This window comes from Erithacus rubecula (genome assembly GCF_903797595.1).
Source record: "Erithacus rubecula genome assembly, chromosome: 3".
NCBI classification, from domain to species: domain Eukaryota; kingdom Metazoa; phylum Chordata; class Aves; order Passeriformes; family Muscicapidae; genus Erithacus; species Erithacus rubecula.
Genome location: NC_136689.1, coordinates 124,667,103 through 124,691,518, shown reverse-complemented (window position 1 = coordinate 124,691,518; position 24,416 = coordinate 124,667,103). Strand labels below are relative to the sequence as shown.

The 24,416-nt window shown below is 37.8% G+C and overlaps 1 protein-coding gene across 1 annotated transcript in view; it reads left to right on the top strand.

Annotated features, from left to right (window-relative positions):
- The window catches only part of TRIQK (triple QxxK/R motif containing), a 57,973-nt gene that overhangs the window by 20,300 nt on the left and 13,257 nt on the right, over positions 1-24,416 (top strand). The gene's annotated exons all lie outside the window — the stretch shown is intronic.

The window sequence follows — 24,416 nt, the reverse complement described above, 5'->3', positions numbered from 1 at the left end:
GCCTACTATTTTTGTCCTAGTTAAATACTCTCAGATCTCTCAGTCTTTCCTCATAGGAGAGGTGCTCTAGTTTCTTCATTTTAACTCCCCTTGACTCTTGGTCTGATTTCATTCAGGTACTTATTAGAAATTATACAGAAAGTTTGTTGGTTTTTTTTAATCAGTCATACTTTAAGACTTCTATTTGACAGCTTAGGTACTTTTTCAGGGATGTTTTAGTGAGAAGCTGTTCAGCAGAGGATCCCTCAGAATACAGAATGCCCTAATGCTCCAGGCTTATTTATTTTGGAAGTGGACATTTGGTCGCCCTTTCTAAGGTAGATTATATCTAGAAACAGTAAACAAAGTGAGGGTGCACAGGGCCTGTCTTTAAAAAAATTAATTTATCAAACACATTTAAAGCTCAAAATCCATACTTGGAGTGATTACTGGCCCTCTTTTCCAGGCATTTGATATCTATGGATTGTTGAAAACATTATGATAGATGCTGGCTGAACAGCTATCTCCTGCTGACTAATGGTATAATGTTATTTTTTATCTTACAACTTAATGTTTTCTAGCCTTGCTGGATAGAAGGTAACCAGATTGAAACGTTTTTCATACCTTTTTTTTGATGGAAAATGGCAGCCTTCAAGGAACAACATGTCACAAAGTCATATCAACTTCCAACACAATTTTCAGTTAGATGTTTAGTGGAGTAATTTGAAATAGAAGCAGATTTTTAATTTCATTTTGTTCCAAGCTTTCTGTTTTGTTCTGAGTTTCCATACGGCATGCCACATGTTTGCCCTGTGCCACGGTTCAAGTTCATGTTGATTACTTCAGTTCAGCCGTTTGCCTTTTTCTCTTCTCCATGAGAGCAGGATCACTCCTGTCTCATTTGCCTCTGTGCCACTAGTGGTTGCTGTTTGCTTCAGTAGCATTTTCAGAGGATTCCCCCAGCAGAGAGATTGCTACTGCTCTTCCCTGTCAGCTGGCTTTCAGCCATCTCTCCTGCCACCAGCCAAAATTTGTCTGTAGTGCCACTTAAGCTAGTGCTCCAGTATCTGACAGTGGCACTGCTTCCCAGTGGGTAGCAGAGGCAGCCTTTTAGTTATCAGACCAAACTGGCTTCGTGAAACCTGTCCCCAGGTGGACAGGGGACAGCCACAAAAACCTTTTCAAACTGGCTTCAGCTGTGCCTGGAGGAGGGAGGGTGGCACCAAGGGATTTCCCCCTGTTCAAATCTCCATGAGCTGCCAAGGCCGTAGAAGAAATGAGGAAAAATAATTTTAGCACATCTTATTCATCTCTCTCTCACATACCCAAATATATACCTGTAGTGCAGCAGCAAACAGGGAAGCTCTTCTTCTGCAGAGAGTTTCCTTCTCCCTGCTGCTGTTTGTGCTGCTGTGCTTAATTTGCTGGAATCTGAGGAAAGGTGTGAGGCAGTATGCATCCTTCTACATTTATGCAGCTTTGCTCCACAAATGCTGTGAAAATAGCAACAGGTTTTGTACCATATTTGCTTTGTTTACTGTTATGTGTGCTTTAAGTTCCCAGAACAATTCCACATGTATATTTTCCATCCTTCTTCATCTGGTGTGTCGCTTGCTCGGCATGGAAGCCGCAGGATTTGTGGGTAGTGTTCATGACTTGTGTGATTGTGGGATCCTAAGCAGGCATACTGAGAGGATTATAGCATAACTAAAACCTGGTCTACAAATCAGGAATAGACATACTTTTGGCTCCCATTACTATTGTGTTGCTGTAGCATAATTTTTCATAGGGAGAGGTGGTTTGCCAGTCATTCAACCTTCAATGTGTAGGCTCAAAGGTCTACCTGTTGTCTGCTCTCTACCTCCTGACTTGCCAGCTTGATCTTTTAAGGACTGGAGCTTATATAGGCATAGCCCAGGGGTTCTTTGAAGCAAATAATGCTCCTCACATCCCCTGGGAAGGAGTAAAAGTTATGAATGAAAATGCATTCTCTTTTTGTTTTGGAAAGCACAAAGCTACTCAGTTTGGTAGAGTGAGCGTGGTGACTGGGAGGTGGAGGTGGTGCCTGTTGGCATCACACATGTGGAGCAATAGGGCAGGGAAGGGGACTGGGTAGGAGTCCTGAGTCCTGCTGTGGCAGCACAAGGAGTGGAGACAGTGGTGCCCACCTGAGCTAACAGATGAAACTGTGTAAAGCTGGGCATTTTAAAAATTCCTGGGTGTGGAGACTGGTGACTTGCCCAGCAGAAAGGTGGCTCATCCCAGGGCCAAGGATGTGCTCTCACTGTAGCCCTGAGATGGAGAAGAGCTTGGGGACTAGTGCCAGCTGAAACATCTCTGGATTTCCCACCTCCACCTACCAGCTGGAGCATGGACCTGTTACCTTCTTGTCTCCAGCCCTTCTTGTGGAAAATTGCCATTTCCACCTGCCCTACTGCTAAAAGGGTTGTCTTTACTCTCTACCACCTCACCTTTGCTTTGTTTTTTGTTACTGTTTACCTTTTCTGTGTTTTTATTCAGTTACTGTGCCTCTATCTTCCTGTCCTGAGTAATGCCATTGCATACTCAAAAAAAAACTTGGCCACTATCAGCCTTCCTTTTCAGCTTAAAAAGAGGGAAAATAGTACATTTTGATACTTCTGTTTCAAATATGTTGCATACTTTGACCTGGAATGTGGGGGTTTTTTGTTTTGGATCAGGAAATGCTTGTTATCAGCATGAATATGTTAGATATAATTTCTGAAATAGCAGCAGCAGCAGCAATGAATGTTTGGACTGAATCTATACTGAAAATTTCAAAACTTTCCCATTTGTCACAAAACAGCAATTCCTCTATCTTTTGTCTGTTAAGAAAAGGCATGGAACCAGAAGGCAACATCTACATCATTGAGATTGCTCTCCTCTGTCATAGGCAAACATGTAGCAGGACAAATGTCAATGGAATAAAAATTCTCCAGTCTGTTTTTTTAACTAGTCATATTTTTCCCCCTATTTTAATGCCAGTCACCTATTTACTGTGGGAAAGGAAAGGGGGAGAAAAGTACAGAAAGAAAATACTAACTCCTCAGAAAGTCTTCTACTGTTTATTTATAGTGAAAAAAAATCCCAACAAAAATAGGGCAGTTCTGGTGTACTCTTTTGCATATGGAACATTACATTTGCTGTCTTGAATTTTTCTAATAAAAATCTACTACTAAGCATGTAAGAAAGAGTAGTAGGAAAAAAAGCCCTTCTTTTGCTATTTATGATTGCTGGCAAGTTTTGAAATCTGAGTTTCATACTTCTCAGTGATAGGCCACTGATGCCATGTATAATTCCTTCTTTTGGGATAAGGTTTTATGAAGAATGAATTTTGTTGTCACAAAAAAAGAACTACATCTTTGGGTCAGTTAGTTAGCTGTTTTGATTTTAATTTTATGCCAGTGGAATCACTTTCTGGAAACTAAAGTGGGAGCAGCTGAGGAAAACACTGCTGTGAAGCAAAGCCTAGTCTGGTTACACTAATTTAATCCACATTTTGTAATGATTGGGATGTTTTTAAATATGTGCTGTGGATTCTGATGATGGATTTTAAGCACATGCAGCTTGTGATCACATATTTTGTAAGTCCAAAGCAGCAGAGCTATGTTTTATTGCCCTGGCTGGGAGCATAAAAGGTGATGGTAGATCTGGATATGTACTTACATTTGTGAGGATATTATTTAGTTTTCATTTGTTGGGCAGACATAGACTCAGTCTGAGTCAGAATGGGAGGGGTGGCTGCAGGTCCAGAGGACTTTGGGAATGTGTTCACATGCCTTGAAGAGAAACTAAGGAGAAAGGCTGTGTATCTGAACCCTTGGATCCCATGCCTTCTCCACAGCAAAAGTTCCTTTGAGCTTGTTTGATTATACTGCTTTTACTATATGTTCATACTACACTTGTTTAGTACTCTTATACAGATGGAAGCTCAGAGTCTGCTTTTATTTTAATCTTATCAACAATATCACTATTTCACTCAGTGGAGTTGCTACAAATTTGTTATAGGTGTAAATTAGAGTGAAATTTGACATGTTTCCAATTGCTGAACTGGCTTTCAGCATGGTGTTATTTCAAGCACTTACAATTCCTGTAAGGTATCCGGTGTCTGCAATGTTACATGTTTGTGTTTGTACTTACTCTCAGCTTCATTCAGTTCTTCAATGAATTCTTTTCTGTAGGCAAAGTCAACCGAGAAAAAAACACTTATAATCTTATACAAAATACATAAAATTTTCACTGTAGACACATATAAGCATGTATATATTACATTCAGAGGCAGAACAGTTTAACATTTTTAGAAATTCTTTCACCAGGCTTTGAAAATCTTAGCTTATGTGTGAAAGCTGGACTTCAAAGTACTCTCATCTCAGATTGAATATGTAAATCTAATTTTAGACACCCATTCCTAAAAAATCTCAGACATAATTTTTCAGTGTGTACGCTGTTCATATATACACATTCTCTATGTGTGGTGCATGTGTGTAGGTACTCCTGCATTAATATAAATGCAAGGAGAGTTGAGCAGTGAGCTACAAATCAGATTTCCTCTCATTTCATCATAACAAAGCAGTGGAGCAGGCATAAGAATGAAATGCCCAGTGCAGATGCATCTCTCAAGATGTGCTTGATAGATGTTTAGGGTGAACATAATTCATAGTTATAACTGCATTTCGTTAGCTACAGTGCTGTGAGAAGTAGCTCTGGATTTTTAGGGTGCAGTTAAGTTTTGTCCAGTCATTGTCCTACCATGGAAAGTGGTGGTGTGTTAAACCTCTGCTGCTCCTCCCCTGTCTGGGCTAGCAGGAATGTATGTAGTTCATCAGGTGTTGCACCTTTTATGGCCTTAGAAGAGCCTGTTAGATGTCCATGTTCATGGAAGACCTGAGCACAGAATAGTCATCTGGCTTTTGCAATTAACTGAGTGTAATGAATCACATTGGTGATTGCTGTCATGCAGTCCATTAATTGTGTGTTGTCATGGATTTCTGTAACTGGATTCTATTAAAAATATTTTTATTTTCAGTGAAAGCTTTTGCTTGTATTATGCCTTATTTTGGGAGAAAGTTAGGAAGTGGCTATGCTGTGCTTTTCAAGATCTTGAACTGTTTATGGGATTGTCTACTTGGCTCTACATATTACTTTCAGGCTTAGAGTTGGATAAGAAAAGAACTTACAGGGCAGAATGAGAATGGTCTTAGGAAGATCAAACTGCTAGAATGAAAATAAGAAAAGACATTTGCTTGATGTGAATTACAGTTACAGAAATCTCAAAACATCATGTGACTAGCTTCTATTTGATGGTAAAGGCTGATTAAAATAAGCACTATGGAAAGAATTCACACATTCAAAGTTGTTTTGGGATGTTGCATTTGTGTAACAGTTAAATCAGTACAGAAAAGCACCATGAAGTTAACAAAGAGCTCTACAATAAGTGGAATGTGGGAAAACAATTTGCCCAGATGAGCACTCTGGTTTCAGTTAATAAATTTACAGATAATGTAAGACAAGTCACTAATCTGTTGCTTAATTTTTGAAATACTTTACTTGAAATCTATTCCTTGTCATTATCTCAGTTACATAGATACCCTATTCATTATGGGACCAAGTGAAGGAATTTTACTCAGCTAAGCTACTGATATGGTTCTAGAATAACTCATAGAGTAAACAATAGTGTTTTCAAGAATTTTGTCTGCCTGTTAGATAGGCAAAGTGTAAAAGCCTGGCTTTTCCTTAATTTGTTTTCTGTGAGTATCTTGTCATTATCAGTGTATTTGCATTGATGCTGTAAGTTTTGTTTCAAAACTGATACCCTCAGTTGCAGTATTTGACTTTTCATTGGCTAAGTAACAATAATTTTAGAATGCATGGGGGATTTTTTGTTAGAAATAATTTTCTTGTGGTTTTTTAAGCAAATACCTGTGGGCCATTGGTGTTTGGATGATCTAGGGTGTGATAGGTAAGAGGATGTGACACAGATTGTCAGTAAATCACCTGCTCAGGTTCAGCCTAGGTGATAGTCATGGGAAGATGGAAACTGCCTGGCAGATGTTGGGTGGCATTTATGATGCGATGTTTGTGCATTCAGTTCCTAGTGGAGAAGTGTTGAAAAACATCATTATTTGTTGGCAGTCAAAACAGAGAGGAGCTGGATAATGAACTAGCATATGGAGTGAAACAGTGTCTCAGCACTAGACATGGTCCCTTCAGCTCAAGGTTGCAGCATAGTGGTAAGAGCACAGCCCAGATTTACCAAAGCTGTTCTGAGTAAGTCTGAGCTCCCACTGTTAAACCCTTCAGCTTTGGGCCTCTGGAGCACAGTGCTTGTGTTGGCCTGTCTCATATCAGCACTAATTAACTTGGCCATGATGCTGTGTACTGTGGCAGTGCATCTCCTGCTTGCACCTTACCTGTTCTCATCCAGGCAGAATGAGTCTGCAGCTGCCACCTTAGACTGGCCTGAAGGACCTGTGGTCACTGTGAACCAAAGAACAGGGAAAAGTTTTAAGTTAAAGTAGAATCTAAATAGGGTCTTTTGCAGGCAATGAGTGGAAATGTGTAAGAATAATCTCTACAGGCTTCTGTTCTAATAGGTGAAGGATGAGAGTTTGGGCTGATAATTCTTGTCTACACTTGTAGGATAAGTGAATATTGTACTGCTTTCTGGCACAAAGGGCAATTTACCCTGATGGTACTGTTAAACTCTTATATCCCTAAAACAGAGTGGCTGCTTGCACACTGCTTATGGAAAATTGCTCCAGGCAATTACCAGTTCCTTCTTGAGCCATATGTAGGAATTGCTTTGGAGAGAGCAACAGTGGGCACACGTGTCAGGGACTGTTGTAACAACTGGAGTGAGCATACCCTTTAATTCCAGTTCCTGTTCACATTGTCTAATATATTGGTGCACCTGCAACCAGACATTCAGAGGGTACAGTTCAACATTACAAACTGACCTTTAGCAACACCTACTTTTCTCTGCTTGATCCAGCCACCATGTCACAATGTGTGGTATACCATCCTCTGGGATGGCAGAGCTGTTTGTGTGCCATTTTGATCCGGCTTGAAGTAAAATATATGCTGAGAAGTTTGTGAGATAAGTGAACTCCCTGATCTGCTTCATCATCTGGCTACATGCACAAACTGAGCTAATACAAATCAGAGCCAGGACAGCACACTGCAGAGCTGAAGTGTGTGGCAAAACTCAGGCCAGCAAGTGTCATAAGCCAGTATTGCTTGAACATTTTGCATGCTAAGCCACACAGCAACTGAGTTTAGGAAGAGTCTTTATTCCATAAAACATGCAGATTGAACAGATTAGGAAGCATAAGAAGGATTTGTGCCCTGTGTAAGTTTCCTTCAGCTTCTCAGAATCAGTTTTGATTTCAATCCAGTGGCCTCTGTAGGTCAGATCAGGCCTGCAGGCTGTGTTACTTTATGGGTAATCACTACAGTAGTTTTAATCCATGCATTTTTGGAGGTATTTTACACTGTCTTCAGTGAGCAATGATGTTGCCTTTCATATGTGAGGAAGGCATACCAAAACCTGAATGCAGTCCTGTTTTTGGCACAGCCTTTTCAATAACATTCAGGTATAGTACTGAGGTGTTTTGCCTACTGAGCAGTGGAAAGAAGTGGAGTGAAATGACTAGTGGGGTTGTCTCTGAAGAAATACTTTTACAGAAAAGATGGGCTGCAGTCCTCTCTGTCTTTTCTGGAATAAATGAGGACTGTGCAAACTAGAATGCACAGAGAGAAACATTGAATAAATTGCAAATCAAATAGAACTGAAGGTACAATCCTTAACATACTTCATAGTGTGAAGTGTCTCAGAAAATCCACCTGTTAAGTACAATACCAGATGGAAAAGATTGGGAGAGTTACAAGAAAGTCAGACTCATGTCTGTAATATAGGAGGCTCTGTATGTCTTGATAGGCAGCTTGGAAAACCACAGACCTCATAGCATATATAGTCCATGAAAGAGCTTCTATCCAAATGGTTTAATGGAAGAAAGAAATATAACTTATATTTGTGTAGAGAAAATCATCAAATTCTAATGAGTAATCATTGTGAAAAGGACAAAGAGGGAAATGCTTTCATGTATTCCTCGGAGAGGGAGACTAAAACATTTTGGCTCTCACAAAAGCAGAAAAAATATATCCCACAGAGGGTTGTCTTCCTCGTCCTATTTCTGCCACAGATGAAAAAAGAGAAATTAAAAGCATAGTTTAGTGTTGAATTTTTTAGTTTATTCAGCTACCTTTCAGGTAATTTTTAGTCTGAAGAGAAACACTTCCTACAGTCAAGAGACCATGAGTAGGAAGGTTGGATTTTCTTGTGGTGGAAATTTGGGACAGGTATCACACTACTGAATTTAGCAGTTATTTCAGATGCTTGTCCTTGTAACTGGAAGCAAAATCCAATCCATGAGTATGAAGATAAAATTAATAACATTTCACTGCTGGAAAAGCTTACTATGTTTCTTTTGTTGTTTATGGCCAAAGCAGTATCAAAGAGCTGTGCATACTGATGATCAGCCTAATTCCCAGCCAGTGATGTCAATTAATTGGCTGGAAATCTTAGTGGAAAGGTTCTCTTCTTCCTAGTGATTACTCATGGTCATGAAAAAAGTGTACTTTATCCTTGCATTTAAAGTATTAAAAGTAATTTATCCTTGTATTTAAAGTAATGATAAAAATATTAAAGCCATTAAATAGGGTACTGGGGATAGTGAGTTTGAAGTACTGAGTACTGTTTAGCTCATCTGTGTTTAAGAAAGATGAATTGAAAGTGAAAGAAATGCTGAGAGAGCTACTAAGGAAGACCAAGAAGAGCCTCGTTTAGCACAGCTGAACACAAATTAAGAAAAATATGGTTCCTTTTGGAACTTCCCAAATAAACACATGAGAAAGCCATAGTCCATATATATCCAGTCTGTAACTGTATAAATTGTTCATAAAGAAACATAACAGGAAACAGAAGGCAGTTTCTTACCAATAGGAGATTCAGCTTCTTGGGTAATGTCCTATTGGTAGGCTAAAGAAAAAAAAAAAAAACCAAAACAAACCAACCAAACAAACCCCCAAACTGAAAGCTCTAACTTGTTTTCCAACTGATCTTTTTCTATGATCAGTTTTAAAGAAAACAGAATGATACATGTGCCTTCTCTAGCAAAGCACTGGATTTCAGTAGTTCACCAAGTCCTTCCTAGTCATATGTTCCATATGGACAAAGTTTCACTGTGAAGTGGAACAGCTTTCCGAGATATTTATAGCTAGAGAATGCATTTGGAAGGATTTCCATAACTTTCTGACTGAAGTTTTACTTGTGGAAAAATTAATACTGAATATTTTTACCAAAATCAAGATTTCAAGAGAACTGACAACATAATCTTGAATTTCACAGGCTTTTTCCTTTCTTTTTTTTTTTTTTTTTTTTTTTTTTTTTTTTTTTTTTTTTTTTTTTTCTGAGAGAACATGAAATTCATACTGAAAGGAGAGAGATGAGGGAAAAGGGACACATTTTGATCATAACCTAACTTTGTTTTTTAGTACCTGTGCTCTCAACACAGTGTGGTGAACCTATCACTATATTTCCACAGCATCATTTTTTTTCTGTTTGTTTTGGGGACTTTTTAATAAATTATTGAGTATACATTTGGTGTTGCTGCATTTCTTGTTCTTTGTATTACAGAAATGCAGTACTTAACAGTCTAGAAGTAAGTATATGGTGCAATTTATCAGAGAATCCCCAGTTGTACATCTTAGACAGAACTTTCCTATGTTACCCATTGGTCTTAGCTGCTACAGCATGTCCTAATGGTAGGATGTGACACAGGCATTTCTTCATCAAAAAACCTCAGTGGGAAACTAAAAGAAGCTTATACCACATACTTCTAGCAATTAGCTCATCTCCAGAGAGTGACAGAAAAGCACATAGTCTGTAGGTTGACAAGGAACCTGGGAACGTATTTTATTTAGTAAGTAAAAAGGAAGATTTTCAAACAGTTTACAGCAGGTGCCAAAGGTGGTGGCATAAGAGCATGGTAATATGTTCTATCCACACTGCATACATCACTGACTGAAGTGCTTTCTTCAGGTGGGGTTGCTTTTCTCCACCTATTTATTTGTTACACAGCATATGCAAAATCAGTCATTTGCCAAGTATTTCAACTTAGTTTATCTGAAATCCATGCAGGTGCACAGCAGTTACTGAAATTTTCCCCGCAGAATTCTCAGATCTTAGAAGTGTGTACACAGGTATGGGGAACATTGGAAGAGCTCTGTTCTCGGAAAATCTTGGAATAAGTTGAGATATTGTCTAGAGTGGGTTACAGCAGAGTAAAGACCAGGATTGGAAAGTGATGAAAGCATTTGTATGTCTGTGGACTGTTGGTCACTGACATATCACACTGGTGTGTCCTCTGGGGCTACCATTTGAACAGTGTTTGAACTCAAACGTTGTAGTAATACTGTTCTAATAATTTAGTGTTGTCTATTCTGCATTTGCAAAAGCTGTTTGCTAAATTGTTAGAACTTGGCATAATGAGGTTCACTGGCTTTTTTGGCTCTAGGTAAAGCATGTCTGTCACAAGGACCATGTTGTTACTGAAAGTGATGCTGTGTCTCTTCTGAGGAATGGAGCTGTTGAAAAATGGGCCATAGGGAGAGTGTGTGGCTGGTTTTTTTTGTTGTTATGTATTCTTATATCTATCTATCTGTCTATCTGCAAAATGAGACATTCAGAAAAACATTTCCTTCCAAATGTGGGACAAACCTCTAGGTTGCAAGGAAGTGAAAAATTACTATGAAAAAGAAATGCATTGACTGTTTTTCACTCTGCATGTTATGTGTAATGAAAGTGTCCTTTCTGACGTGTTTGAAGAACAGAATCAGCCAGATTGAGGAATGTCAGTCTGAATGAGGACTATTCAGAGAGTTTACAAATAAACTCTCATCTGCACAGATCAATGCCTGTCCTGTCTGCTGGGAGATGGGGGCTCTGTGCTGGTGGTTTTATCAGGACTCTCTCACAGGAGGGGGAGTTGAACAGAGGCCAAGTCACTGCCCACTTAATGGTGCATGGCTGATGTTCTGTGTCCTGTGCCACATGCTGGACCACATTAGGTGACTAGGCAGAGGGAAGGCAGGGGGTGGCACACTGGACCTTTGTGATCAGAGCAATGTCTACATACAGTTTCTGAGGAACAAAGTGTAGCTAAAATTTAATTTTCTGTTTAATTCTCTTTCATTTTGTATGCTTTTAATTTCAGAAACTGAAATTGCTTTGTCCGTAGGTTTATAAATATTTAACACATATTTTTAATGAATAAGAAATTGAATTTAAGGGTCAGTTGCAGATTTAGTTACTTTTTCAGGTACTTGTTTAATTATTTCTCATTATATTTGTAAATGTAATTTTAAAATCTTTAAAAATAAATTAATATAGGCCATCAGAGAATCATTCTAATAGATAACATTCATGAGTGTTTTTTACTTCTATTATAGCATTAGACTAGCATCTCAAGAGTTTTTGATGAGTACCAAAGTCTTGCAAGGAAAAGAGATTTCCCAAGGTCATACAGTAATTTTGTGGAAGATTCAGGAATAGGAGACTGCTCTATGCTTTATCTGATCTAATCAAATGGTTTTCCAGATGGTAGAATTTTTTCTTAACAGTCTTTCTGTCTTTTTTATGTTTTGTACAAGAGACATCATACTTAAAAGATTATCCTGTAGAATAAAGATTAGGAAAAAAAGGGTACTGGGAGCAACCCTTGATTCTTTGAATAGATTGCCCTAATACATACCTTTCACTATTCAAATAATTTATAATATAGTGATGTTCAAAGTAAGGCTATTACTGAAACCAACTGATTTTATTCATTAAAATATCAACAGAGCAGTGATCCTGATGAAAATGGTGAAATAAAATCAAAGGGTCACTGATAAAATTATTACCATTGCTCTGATGTCAGTTATTGGAAAAAATGCAACATACAAGTTACTTGAAAAATTTGTATTTCTAAAGAGGTTTGAAGTAAAGCCTAGCTGTTCTTCACTGTGTATTTCAGATTGCAATATTCGCCTGTCAGGCAGTAAGTCCAGTTCCAAAGTTAGGAGCAAAATGCCATTATTTTACTATACACACATGTGTAGTTCATTTTCTGTGAGCCTTCAGAAGGGGAAAAAGATGGAGTTGAAGGCATGAAAAATTAAATTTAAAAGTTAGCCAGGCTCCTCTATCCTATTATCTTAACTCACATCTCATGACTGACAGAAGCCCAGTTTGACTGTTGAAGGTAAAATTCTGTCTCCTAATATGCCTTCAAGACATTATTACACCTTTAGTTCTCAGGTCCATAAACCATTACTCAGGGTGCTCATAAATATGCATTTCCTTTACACTTTTAAGTAAGCTGCTATTGCTGTCATTCACTTTTAGTTAAGACCTGTCAGGTGGTGTTTCTGTTGAAGGAAAGAAGTTTAAATTATGGGCGAACTGAAGGTATGTAGTTCTTAGGCATGCTGAAATTGTGAGTGAGTTGGAGAGATTATTCCTCACAAGTAATTTTAGGATCCCAAGGGATAATGGGGATGTGTACAGGAGATGTTCCCTTCTTGGCTAATTCCATTAAAAGCTTCTGATTTCTGTATTGCTGGAGTGAGACTCCAAAAATCTGCATTTCCATCTTACATAATCACTTTAGCAGCATCCTGTAACATCCACCTCAGCTAGGACTGTCAGTGCATTGATTCTGGAGTGACAGTGGCATGTGGGTCTGACGAAGCATTCTTTGCAATGTGCCTCATGGAAATGAGAACTGCAACTGCTGTCAGTATTACTGCAAACCTTTTACTTAGGCAGAATTAATAAATTACAACTTGTATTTTGGGATGGCCTTGTTATATACAGCTGGTCCAGAATGGTGTGACTTACTGGTATGAAATTACTGCATCTTGGCAGACAGCATTCTATTTATTTTCAATTCTGAGAAAAGCATTATCCACTGGATAAGACACTGATAAGAAGTTAAGGCATTCAGGATCACATTTGTGCCATTCTTATGGTGCCTGACTTTTTGCAGGTCTCCTCACTCAGACATTTTCTTCCTTTCATCTTCCAAACGTGGTTGTGATTATTCATAAGAAATCCCCCTGAGCTCTTGAAGGTCTTCTGTTCCTACATGAACAACATGAATCCCATAATTGTACTAAAGCCATGTGTGTTCCCCACAAGTTCTAGCTCCTGTCCAGGCTTTGTTTGATTCACACCTGGGAAGCTTTTCTTTAGCAAGTTGTGACCAGTGGTGAATTTACATAAACTTGGCAGCAAACTCTCAGGTTGACATTAAAAGGGATTTCTGCTCAACAAAGCAGGTGTCACAGAGAAGTGACCCTAGCTTCTCATGAGCTGTTCTGTCTCTGGTGCTCTGTCCCTGGTTCGTCATGCAACTTTTTTGGTCTTTGTTTACTGAAAGGCTTTGTTTGTTTTTTTCATAAAATCAGATACATGTTTTAATACTGTTCAAATAATGCCATTCTGTTGTGTGTGAGAACAGAAGACTGAAGCAGATAGAAACAGATGTGATGTGGTATTAGTGGTGAAAATCCTGTACTATGTTTCATATGGCCTTATCTGCTCGTGTTTTCCATGCCACCTCCAAGGCCTCTCTGTTCCTGCTGGGGAGAAGGAGTGAGTGACAGATTGTGTCATTCCCCTCTTAGACTAGTTGTCACCATCCCTGCTTTAAGCAAAACCCACAGCAGAAAGGTTGGTGAGGTATTGTTGAGTATCTGTGGCTCCTTGAAGGGTACTTGTGGAGAAGCATTGGACATGGGAGTAGAGATGACTCCAGATTCCTGTGATGCCACAGTCCCACTGTGTCACATTCCAGGGACTGGCCCCAGTCATCTAATCAGGTTGGACATGCTGGGTACTGTGATGTCAGCTACAGCAGAGAGACATCCTCCTCTCCTGAAACATCAGTGACTCTTTATCCAGAAGGTTTAATAGTGTTGCTACAGTACCTGGTGATATGGTGCTTATTGAAGTAACCATTTTTGGGAATGAGTTAGTAGTGTTGTCTGGCAGTAGCATGATACACACCAGAGTAATTGGGAATAAATTTAAAATTACTGATAATGAAGACATTTTTCAGGCAGTGTTTTGGTCCTGCTAATTGCCAGAGATGTGATCTGGAAGAATTTCTTGATGGTTCAGATGGGCTAGGGCTGCTGTACAGATTTTCTTCCGTGAGGAAAGAAGGAGGGTGGCATCCTTTTGACTAAGATCCTTTTGATCCTGGTGCTAGAAACAGATATACATATGTTGAATTATTTCCTAAAAACACAATTCAGTGGGTATCTGACTTTTCCTTTATTGATTTAGTGATTTTAGTTGGTCCTATTGTGTTCAAGGTCAAAAGACACTAATTAATATGAGACAATGATAGAAATTTCTGACTCTGTTGTTGAAGAGATAAGAAGAGAAGATACTTTGTGGAACATCTGTTACATGGATATGCTTTATTGTGGGCAACTGAATGGCATGACCTGGTCATTAGTCTCTATATTTTTCTTTGTCATCTTTAAGTGTTCTCAGTGGAGAGCTATTAGTACTATTTTCTACCTTCCTGCCAAGCACAGGCCAGGGTTTACTGGAGCTAACCTCTAGTAATTATAAAGCCAACATCACAGTAATAAGCAGACAGATAGAATATATAATATTCATAAATTATTGAATGCAGCTTCCTCATCCTTCACAGTAAGTTCTTCAGGATAGGTTTCTTGTGAGGACCCACAGTCCAGCAAGGAGATCAGCAGCAGCCAATGTGTTTTGTCAAAGCAGTTCAGTTTTCTCCTCTGACAGAGTAGCAAAGTTACTGTGTGATGGGGAAGAGGTGCCATTCACCTAGACCTTGTCAATGTATTCTGGTTAACAAACTAGAGATACATGAATATGAAGCTACTGCAAGATGGCTATCAAACTGTTCTCAGTAGTTACTAGTGGAATCACAATGGCCTGTCCAGTATTTTAATTGCCTCCAGTGGGATGACAAATTTAGACTGCAAATTATGAGTACCAGTATGAGAGGCAGATTTAAACTAAATTTAAGAAATCAGTGAAATGGCTTGGAAAAATAGAATACAATGCAACAGAAAAGGGGCAAGTTTCTTAACTATGGCATAAATATTCAACCTACAAACTGAGTAAGTGTAAGAAATGCTTATGCAATAATCTTGGAGAAGGGATTTGTAACAGAAAGTAGAGACACAGGCAGACTGATGGAATGTGTAAGAAAAGTCCATACATAAAAGATACCAATAAATCTGTTTCCACTTTTGGGGGGGAGATATATCAAATTTCCTCTATTTTCAGCCAACCAATCATTAATAAAATCAGTGTAAGCCAAATTGCAGCTGAATGCAGCCTGAATCAGAGACAGACTCATTGTGTTCTGTTTGTCTCTCTTACCACACCTTATGCTGCCCTTTTCACACATCATCAAAGAAATAGTATGATAGTTTCTGTTGCCAAAAAGTCATCTCATCAAATGTTTGATAAAAATATGGTTATTAATTGCATTGATAATGAGTACTTCATAGAATCATAGAATGGTTTGTGTTGGAAGGGACTACATCTTGTTCCAACCCCTGCTGTGGGCAGACACCTCTCACCAGATGAGGTTACTCAGTGCTCCATCCAGCCTTAATGGGATGGGGCATCCACAGCTTCTCTGAGCAACCTCTTCCAGTGCCCCACCAACCTCACAGTAGAGAATTTTATTTTCTAATATTGAATCTAAATCTACTCTCTTTCAGTTTGAGACTGTTCTCTCTTGACCTGTTGCTACATGGTCTTGTAAATAGTCTCTGCAGTAGTAGTTTTGGTTTGCTTTTTTTATTTTCAGAATTTATACTAAAATGTGGTTGTTTATATGGAAGTGTAACTGTGAGCAGTTGTTCCACAGCAAAGTATTAAAAATGTACTCAAAAACAACATGTACAAAGTAATGTATATATATATCATGTAGGTGCAGAAGAAAGAAGCAAAATACCCACCCAGTGATCTGTTTCAAATTAATTGTGTTAATTTATTTTTAAGAAAGGTATTTAGTCTTTTCATAGTTATCTGTTTGAGTAGGAAATGTTAACGAGGTTGTTGGAAAGGTTAATTGAAGAGCTGCTATTGTGTGTGGAAGCTCCCTTTACATGGAGCCAGTACTTTTTAATGGCTGTAGGCATGCACCTGTTGGGTTTAGGCACAGGATTGCAACAGATAGTTTAGCACTGAAAGGCATGAAAAAGGACTGCTTATCAAGTGGTATAAGTAAGCATCAATATTTTTAATGCTGTTCTTCAGATCTTTCGTTATCGTCTTGCAGTTAATTGAGTATATTCTACAGGTATTGAAAACAAATTGCCTAAATAATTAGCTGATTTTAAGTATTGTTTTTATTTGTCGTTCTGTACATTATTGATAATTGGTTCCTGAATTTATTTTCTTAAATGCTTTTATAGATTTTTAAAATATTCCTTAAGTGTCAGAAAAGGTGCTAATTTAAATATATTGTTAGTTGTTACAATTGAAGTATGTTATATACAAATTTTAAATGTAAGCCCTTCTTTTAATGAGATGCTGGTTTTTATGGCAACTCTGAAAATTTGAGGGGTTTTCTGCTTCCAGTCAGAATATTGTATTTAACAAATATTACCAGACTTCTGGTTTGGAATCAGGGAAAGATAGCAATAATTAAATGGGTATATTTTGGTGTACTTAAGAATGCATTATATTTTGGGGTTTTTAAATCTTGCATGCAGCATAAAATGAAGTTATTCATTTTAATGCATCCTTCTTGTTGGCTTAAAGCTGAAATATAGTTGCTTGAAAATTAATTTACCCCTCATGAATGACTGGTTGGATTATCTTTGTAGCATTAAATGTCAACCCTGAGCTCAGAGCACATTGTGTCTACAGTAAAAAGTTGTCCCTGAGCACTTAATGTTGTGTTAAATGATGATGTGTCCTTTGCAAATGTATTATTAGTGTCAAGCTGTTCCGTCTCTCAAGATTGAAAAATGGTCAGTGATTTGAGCTGCCATTAAACCTGAATAAAATAGAGAGGCTGTGGGGGGTTTTCATGCCTTTTCTGAGTACAGACACACTCTTGTGTAGGTATAAGACATATAAAACTCTTTCTGTTAACCTAAGACTCCAAAAACTCACTTTGGAATCACAGCAATTCAAAATAAGAAAATCTCACTTTTGCTTCTCAGGAGAAGAATGGTCATTGAATCTATCTCTGTGACACTAATAACACAAAACACAATGATAAATACTTGAGAGCTTGATCTTGTTTCCATAGATGTGAGCTAGGGCTGTGTTGCCAATTCTCAGATGTAGGTTATAAAACTGTTACTGCAATGTGGTTTGCTAGCTGATTTTTACTGAAGTAAGGTCTGAAATTCCCATGGAATTTTGTTTTTCTGGGGTTCTTCAACATTCTAAATAGATCATTATGTAGAAAGAAGCAGGCATGTTGAAGATATGTTCTGTGAGAGTTTCACAGAGTTTCTGGATTGAAATAAATTCTGTTACTCAGTCAATATACAGTGACTGGTTTAAAATCTCTCAAAGATCATAGAATGAAACACTTGTGTGTGCTCTTTCAGAGGCAGGTGTGTAGGTACTTCTGTGGTTTTCAATGGTGTTACAAAGCACTTCAGAAAACACTTCTTTCCCCGTGCCAGACACCTAACTTGTTGGCATTTAGAAAGACACTTAAAGAAAAGCTGTACTACTATGTATGAGATGATAGAGCTCAGTTTTGAGCTCACACTCTGTTTTTCTTACATCTCAAGGCATGTAAGAAAATAAATGCTTGTCTTTCCTCCTACTAAAACAAGCTACTCTAAGGTTAGGGAATTGGTGGTGGTGCAAACTGATTTGAACCTCTTAGTCCATTGACTTGCTGTTTGCAGACCCTTCTGAATTCCTTTGGTGCCCTTTATTTCCATTGCAATGGTGACATTAAGGTACTTCAGGCAATGTCATTTTGTGACTAAATTCTCTCTCAGCTGTCAGCCTTTTAGCTGGTTCCATGGAAGTGGTTCCCTGATATTTGTAAAAGGCAAGTGGCATGCATGTGTTGAAGGACATGGACATAGTAGAGTGAGTCCAGTGAAGGGTCAGGATGTCCATCTGGAGCACAGGATGTGCAAGAGGGGGCTGAGAGAGCTGTCTTTTCAGCTTTGAGAAAGCTCAGCTGAGATCTGTCTACAAATACTTAATAGGTTAAATATGACCCCAGGAATGTCTTCTAACTTAACCTATCCCCTGAGGCTGCAGCTTAAAGCAGGACCACAGCTGGTACACGAGAGCAGTTCTGAAGAAGCATGTTGCTGATTATGGCTTTGTAGCACTGGGAACTGGCTTGGGAAGCACCATGTCAAAGCTGAACAGGGGTGGAATTCAGGCTGTGATTTTCAGTGCAATTTACAGTCCCTTCATGGCTCTGTGATTTTCTCTCTATAGGACTAGTAATACCCAAGATAGTTACTTCAAAGGTAATTTAGCCATATCTGTAAATGTCTTGAATCAAGATGAAGCCATGTAGGAACTGGTTCTTCTGCTCTGTTTGTCCCTTAGAGCTATTTCCTTGGTTCATATTTATTCTGTTTAACCTTAGAGTTGAAGCCAACCCACCTGACTTGAGTTCTGAACAACTCTAGTTGTTCTTGACAGTAAAACTGGCAGCACCAGGGAGCTCTTTAGTCTGTGCTAGGCTGGTGTCACCCACTTTTTGGAGAAGTCTCCTTATGGAAAGTAAAGAGAGACCTAAACTAGCAGTCACCTAAAACTGAATTCAGGTGTAATGGGTGTGACCTTGTGTTTCTTGCATATAAGGAGGTTGTGGAGGATGGCGTGGCTGAACCTTCTTCCTTCTTGGGCCTTTGTCCCTGCTCATGAGATCTAATTCTCCCTTACCCCTATTGCTGCAGGAAAAAAGATGGGATGCTCTAAGTGAGATTGTGGAAACCTTGAAAAGACCAGAAGTCCATTTTCTTGTTCTGTTTATTCTGTGGGGTTTTGTGGAGGGTTCCTGGGACCTTCACTAATTCATATCAATAATTGTAATAAACCAATTGATTTCAGTTTAACTAGGTATGTGATTTCACACTTGCATTTTATCAGTAAACCTTGCCACAATCTGTCTCTAGTTTCTAATTAGATATGCATATATTTTAGTATAGTTTTCAGTATCAGTTACAGTAAGGTCCTTTAGTTAAACTACTACTGGTGAGTGAAATTTACTCTCTAGTTCTAGTTTTATTGGTTCTTAAGCAGTACTTTAACATATGAAATGGATTGCTAATGTATGGAAAATGTCTTACTAATATTTTGAATATGACTATAATACCAGCACAGAAAGATTCAGGACAGCAGTTTGTTTGTTGTTACAAATTATAGTGAAAGAGTTGAAAGGAATTTTAAATCTGTAGCGTTGATTAAAAAATTTAACTATCTGTCAGGTTTTTTGGCATGCTGTAAATAACTCATCTTCAAATTATTTGTCTGAGTAATTAAATTTAGATTGCACATTTCTCATTTCAAATATTTTGACTCTTATCTATTTGGTTTTCCATTGTGGCTTAATTGGTGTGGTCTATATAAACGGACAATAAATTTATATACCTTTGTTATAAAGATCAGTCAGTGAATAGAACTTGGTATTCATCCCAGACAGAATTATGATTGAATGTATTTGCAAGATTAAAGCACTGAATTTACTTCTTTCTAATTAAAGGCAATTAAAGATTTGCAGACACAAATAAAAGACAATGAATTGAGGAATAAGTGTAGAAGCAAGTCCATTTGCAGGTGAAAAGAAGTGCCTTTGAAGCAGAACCAGCTGTATTTTCATTGAAAGAATAACAGTTTAGGAAGCTTTTCTGCATGTGCTTGCTTGATAGCATAATGTACTCATAAGCAGCTTACACAGTACAGTATTCAGAAAATAGCAGTGCATTAATTTTTAAAGTAGCAAATGCAGGCGAAGAGCAATGCTGCCACATGATGATAATGAAGGTGGATATTGTAAAGTCTGCTGAGAGAAAAGAAAGCAGGGAGCTCCTGAAATGTGAACATTTATAAAACAATAACTAGATATTCATATGATAATAAGCTTGGACAGCAGCATCAACAAAGGCCAAAGATGCAGTCCTGTTTCTGCTTAAGCTTGATGAATTGAAAAGCAGAGAGGCAATCTTTAGTCTGTTATTCAATTCCAGTAATGAGCTATTGTTAGAATGAAAGAGTAAATATCTAGAAGGGTTGGAATTTTTTTTTTCCTCATGAAGTTATTCTGTAAATTTTTTTCATGTTGTGTCTTAAACAGCATCTTTAAACACAATCCCAAATGTAGTCAGTTTTCTGAAATACAGTGCTCAGCATGCTGCATTCTCAGTTGCATGTATAAAGGAGCTTGGTATGTAGACAGAAGTGCACAACTACTTGGTAGTGTCACAGTATTTCTGTAGACTAAAAAAAATTAACCCAGAACTTAAATGAAATTGTCTAGCTTACACATATTATTTAGATTTTTTGCATTTATCATCATGTCATTGGAGGTTTAATTAAAAAGAGCACTGAATATACAAGTCAGGTCATCTCTAATATGTTATTAAAATTATTGAATAGAAGATGTATGGGATCTCAATTTTCCTTGTAAGCAGAGTTAAATTAAAAGTCTTTCAAAATCGATGGATTTTTATTCCTAGTTACATGAAGAGAAACAAACTCTTTGCATATTATATGAATCCCTAATATCCACTCTGAAGGAGGCACCCTTTGTCATTTCTCACAACATAGTTGTTTTACTAGCAAAAAACTCCCTTTTCTCATCCTACAGTTTGTAAAATACAGTTTGTATTGTTACAGTTTGTAAAATAGTCTTAATTTCTACCTGTGGAAAGTTTTCCAAACAGGACCTGTAAACGTGGCACAGCTCAGTTCAGGTGCTGCTGAGGTCACTTTCTTTCCACCCAAGGAGTGGAAAAGAAGGATGGAAGCACTGAATGGGAAGGTGGATGATTTTTGGAGGCACTGTCAGGAAGCAGGACAAGCAGAGGGCTGTACTCAGTAAAAATAGTTGCCCTATCATAGAGTACTTCTCTGGCCTTAAAAAAGGAAGTGATGGACCTGAAAAAGGAAAGAAGTGGTGCATTTGTTTAAAAATAAATAAACTAATAGCAGTAGTTATAAAAAATGTTAAGGGAAGCTGGCACTAGAGTTTAGAGTTTGAGAGAAGAGATGACAAATTTGGAACAATAATGACTAGTTAAAGAGGCAAGGATTTTGTTTAAGTAATAAGAAAAGCAAGATTTGTTCTGGAATTATTCCACTTGTATCTTTTTGTCTTCTTCATGCCTTCATATATTCCATCATGAAAACTTGGTGTCTCAGATAGGCATTGGATAAAGGAGACAAATGGGGCTTTGTCTGATGGGTCTGTCTCAACTGGCTTTGATGATCATTTCCTGAGAAGAAGAAATGGCTTCAAATGATGACTCTGGCAGATAAATGGACTAGACAGCTTGCAGGATAAGTAAGATAAAACTAGAAGACATTGAGAGTGTGAATGTACTTATCCCAACTGGTTGAATTTGCAAGCTCAAAAGAAGGGAGGCTGTAGGGAGCCTGTTTCACTTTTTTCTGCTTGTTTTCCAGGTGGTAATGATCAGTATTCACGTGGCAGGAGCTTTGCATTTCATTGTTCTTTATAGTCCTGTAGTGCAGATGTCTTTCCCAAGGCCTCAGAAAGTTCACATGTTTTAAGAGTCTTTTAGTATGATTGCTGAGTCTGGTTTTCATTACAAAGAAGTCCACAGATGCCCTTTTTAAACTTTTGCACTTAGTGGACTGTTTCCCTACTGTACTTTTTTCCTTTTGGCTATTACATTTAGCAAGGAGAGTGGTAAATTAATGGCAGGTGCTTGGATTTGGAGAACTCCCAGTTCTAGAGTCATCACTGAAATAGCCTGGTTGTTATAGGAGAGTTAGTTGGTCATATCAAACTTAATATAAATCTGGAAGTATTCTCTAGGTAAGTAGAATCCAGTCTTAGCTGTAGCCATGATACTGGGATCAAGAGTAGCAGGATGCCAGAAGCCAAGGCAAAGAGCACCAATAGGCTTTCTCATTTGGATGAATGAGCATGGATTTGCCCATACATGTATTTCACAGACTGGGTCTTCTATGTAACATTTGTCCCTGCTCGTGTGACCTCCACACTTGAGCTGTGGATAGAGGAGGAAAGGGAGGTGAGGTTTACTGGCTGTCTTGTGTTCCATTCCTTATGGACCTTACCAAGCTTTCTAGTTTTCATTACCTAATGCTGTTGCATCACTGGAAGGGAAATTTCTATCTTGTTTCATTTGCCCCTGATGGAAGAGCAGCAGACCTGAATTATGAGAACTGAGATTGAGTTTAGCACTTATCAGTTACATAGTTCTAAACAAAGATATTTTTCCTGCTTGAAACATTTTAGATTGATACATTTCTATAGTTTGTTCACAAGTAAGAACAGCTGCATCACTTAGGAAAGTTGGCTCCCAACAAACAAACAAAAAAATTCAAGGTTGGTGTATATTTTTATGAGTAATAAACTCCTGACATTTGTAATGGAAATTCTGAAAGATCTTTTTAACTATTTCATGGTGAAAGTATGAGTGTGGGACTTTAGGGAGAAGAAACACATTCTCTCTCTGGCTGGATTCATCTCATGACTTAGCCATTTTTGTGGTTTCTGGAAGTCTTTTCCCAGCTGTTCTAAAAAATTACTGTACTCCTGATGCATCCTGTTATCATATATTACTGACTTCTGAAAAATAATGCTGCAGTGGTCATGTTCTTCTAATAAGATGTATTGACTGGATGAATATATTAGAGCATCTGACATAAATCTTCTTTCTGTCATTCTTTGTTCAGTCTATCTTGTAAGTTTCCTTGGATTTATGCTGCCCTTTTTTTTTTTTATTCCTAATATGTATGATTTCAGTTATTTTTCCATTTGTTATTGAGTACTTTTAAGTTATTTCAAGTCTTTTATGAATAATGTCTGGCCAAAGAATAACGTGGATACTTTCACAATGTATAATCCATAGGACTAAGGAGAGATTATACAATGAAAGCAAATTCGTAATGAGAGTTCAGCATTCATGGTATGCTACACAGACCATCTCTGTACTGAGTATGAACAGGGTGATACAAGGAGTAGACAAAGTCAGAAGTGTGTTTCCTTGAATCCAGTGTATCACTGGAAGAAGACATTCACATTACAGAATTTCATCACTACACTATAATTTCCCAGTTTTCAAGGTAGCCATAAAATTAGAAATTTGCATTATTGATCATGACTGTAAAATCACATCTGTGTGAAAAAATAGGATTTTTGTATACAAAACCGCTGGAAAAAGTTTAAGAGCAGAGGCTAAACTATTTGACTGTAGCAGTAATGAAAGCAATGTACAAATAGGTAAATTTAGTGATTTGAAAAAGGCCAGACACTCTGCTCTAAGCATTATAGTTTAGCTTTGGAATTAGGCATAAAGAACAAAAAAGGTATGTGTGCATTAGGAGGGGAAAAGATGACAAGGATTTTTTTAAAAAGCCAAAGCAGTTGTACTGAGGCTCTGTCCCTCTGAGCAGTTTCTTCACAGATTCTTTTTCTTCTCCTTTTGTGACTGTATCTGTACTTTGACTTCTTTTAACTTAAAGAAGCTGTGGTTAATAGTTCATAATACAACACTACCAGGCCTTTCAGACAGCACAACTATCCCTGAAAGATATCAAGTGTTTTAGGCTTCATTATTGAGATAAATGAATTATACTATTTCTACTATTTCTGAATACTTACATGTTTCACTCTGAACTCAGTTCATATGGATTCATAGTAATCAAGCCATAGGCTGCACTCTTGCAGGAGATAGTCCGTGTAACTTGTAAAAAGTTAATCTAGAAGATTTTGTGTAATGTATTTCTACCAGCAGATGATGTCAAGTAATGGTTTTATTAGTGTTTACTTAGATTGATCTCCATATCTCTGAGTTCTGATACCTGCAAATAACATTCCAGTTCAGAATTATGAACCTTTACATTCAGCAGAATGTCTTGTATTGCACATTTATATTTACATTAGAGATGACTAACCAAGAAAAATTCTAATGAAAATTTTTGTTTTGATTTCAAGGAGAGAGAAAAACCATAATCTACCTTTTTTCTATTTATTTGCTGACTAATTCCTATGGAGCAATTTATTAAACATTGTACTGGTGGATATCTATCCATACATATATTTTGATGTCACTCTGGAGTAACAGGTTCTACACTGATTTGCTGGGTCTTGTTTCTGCCA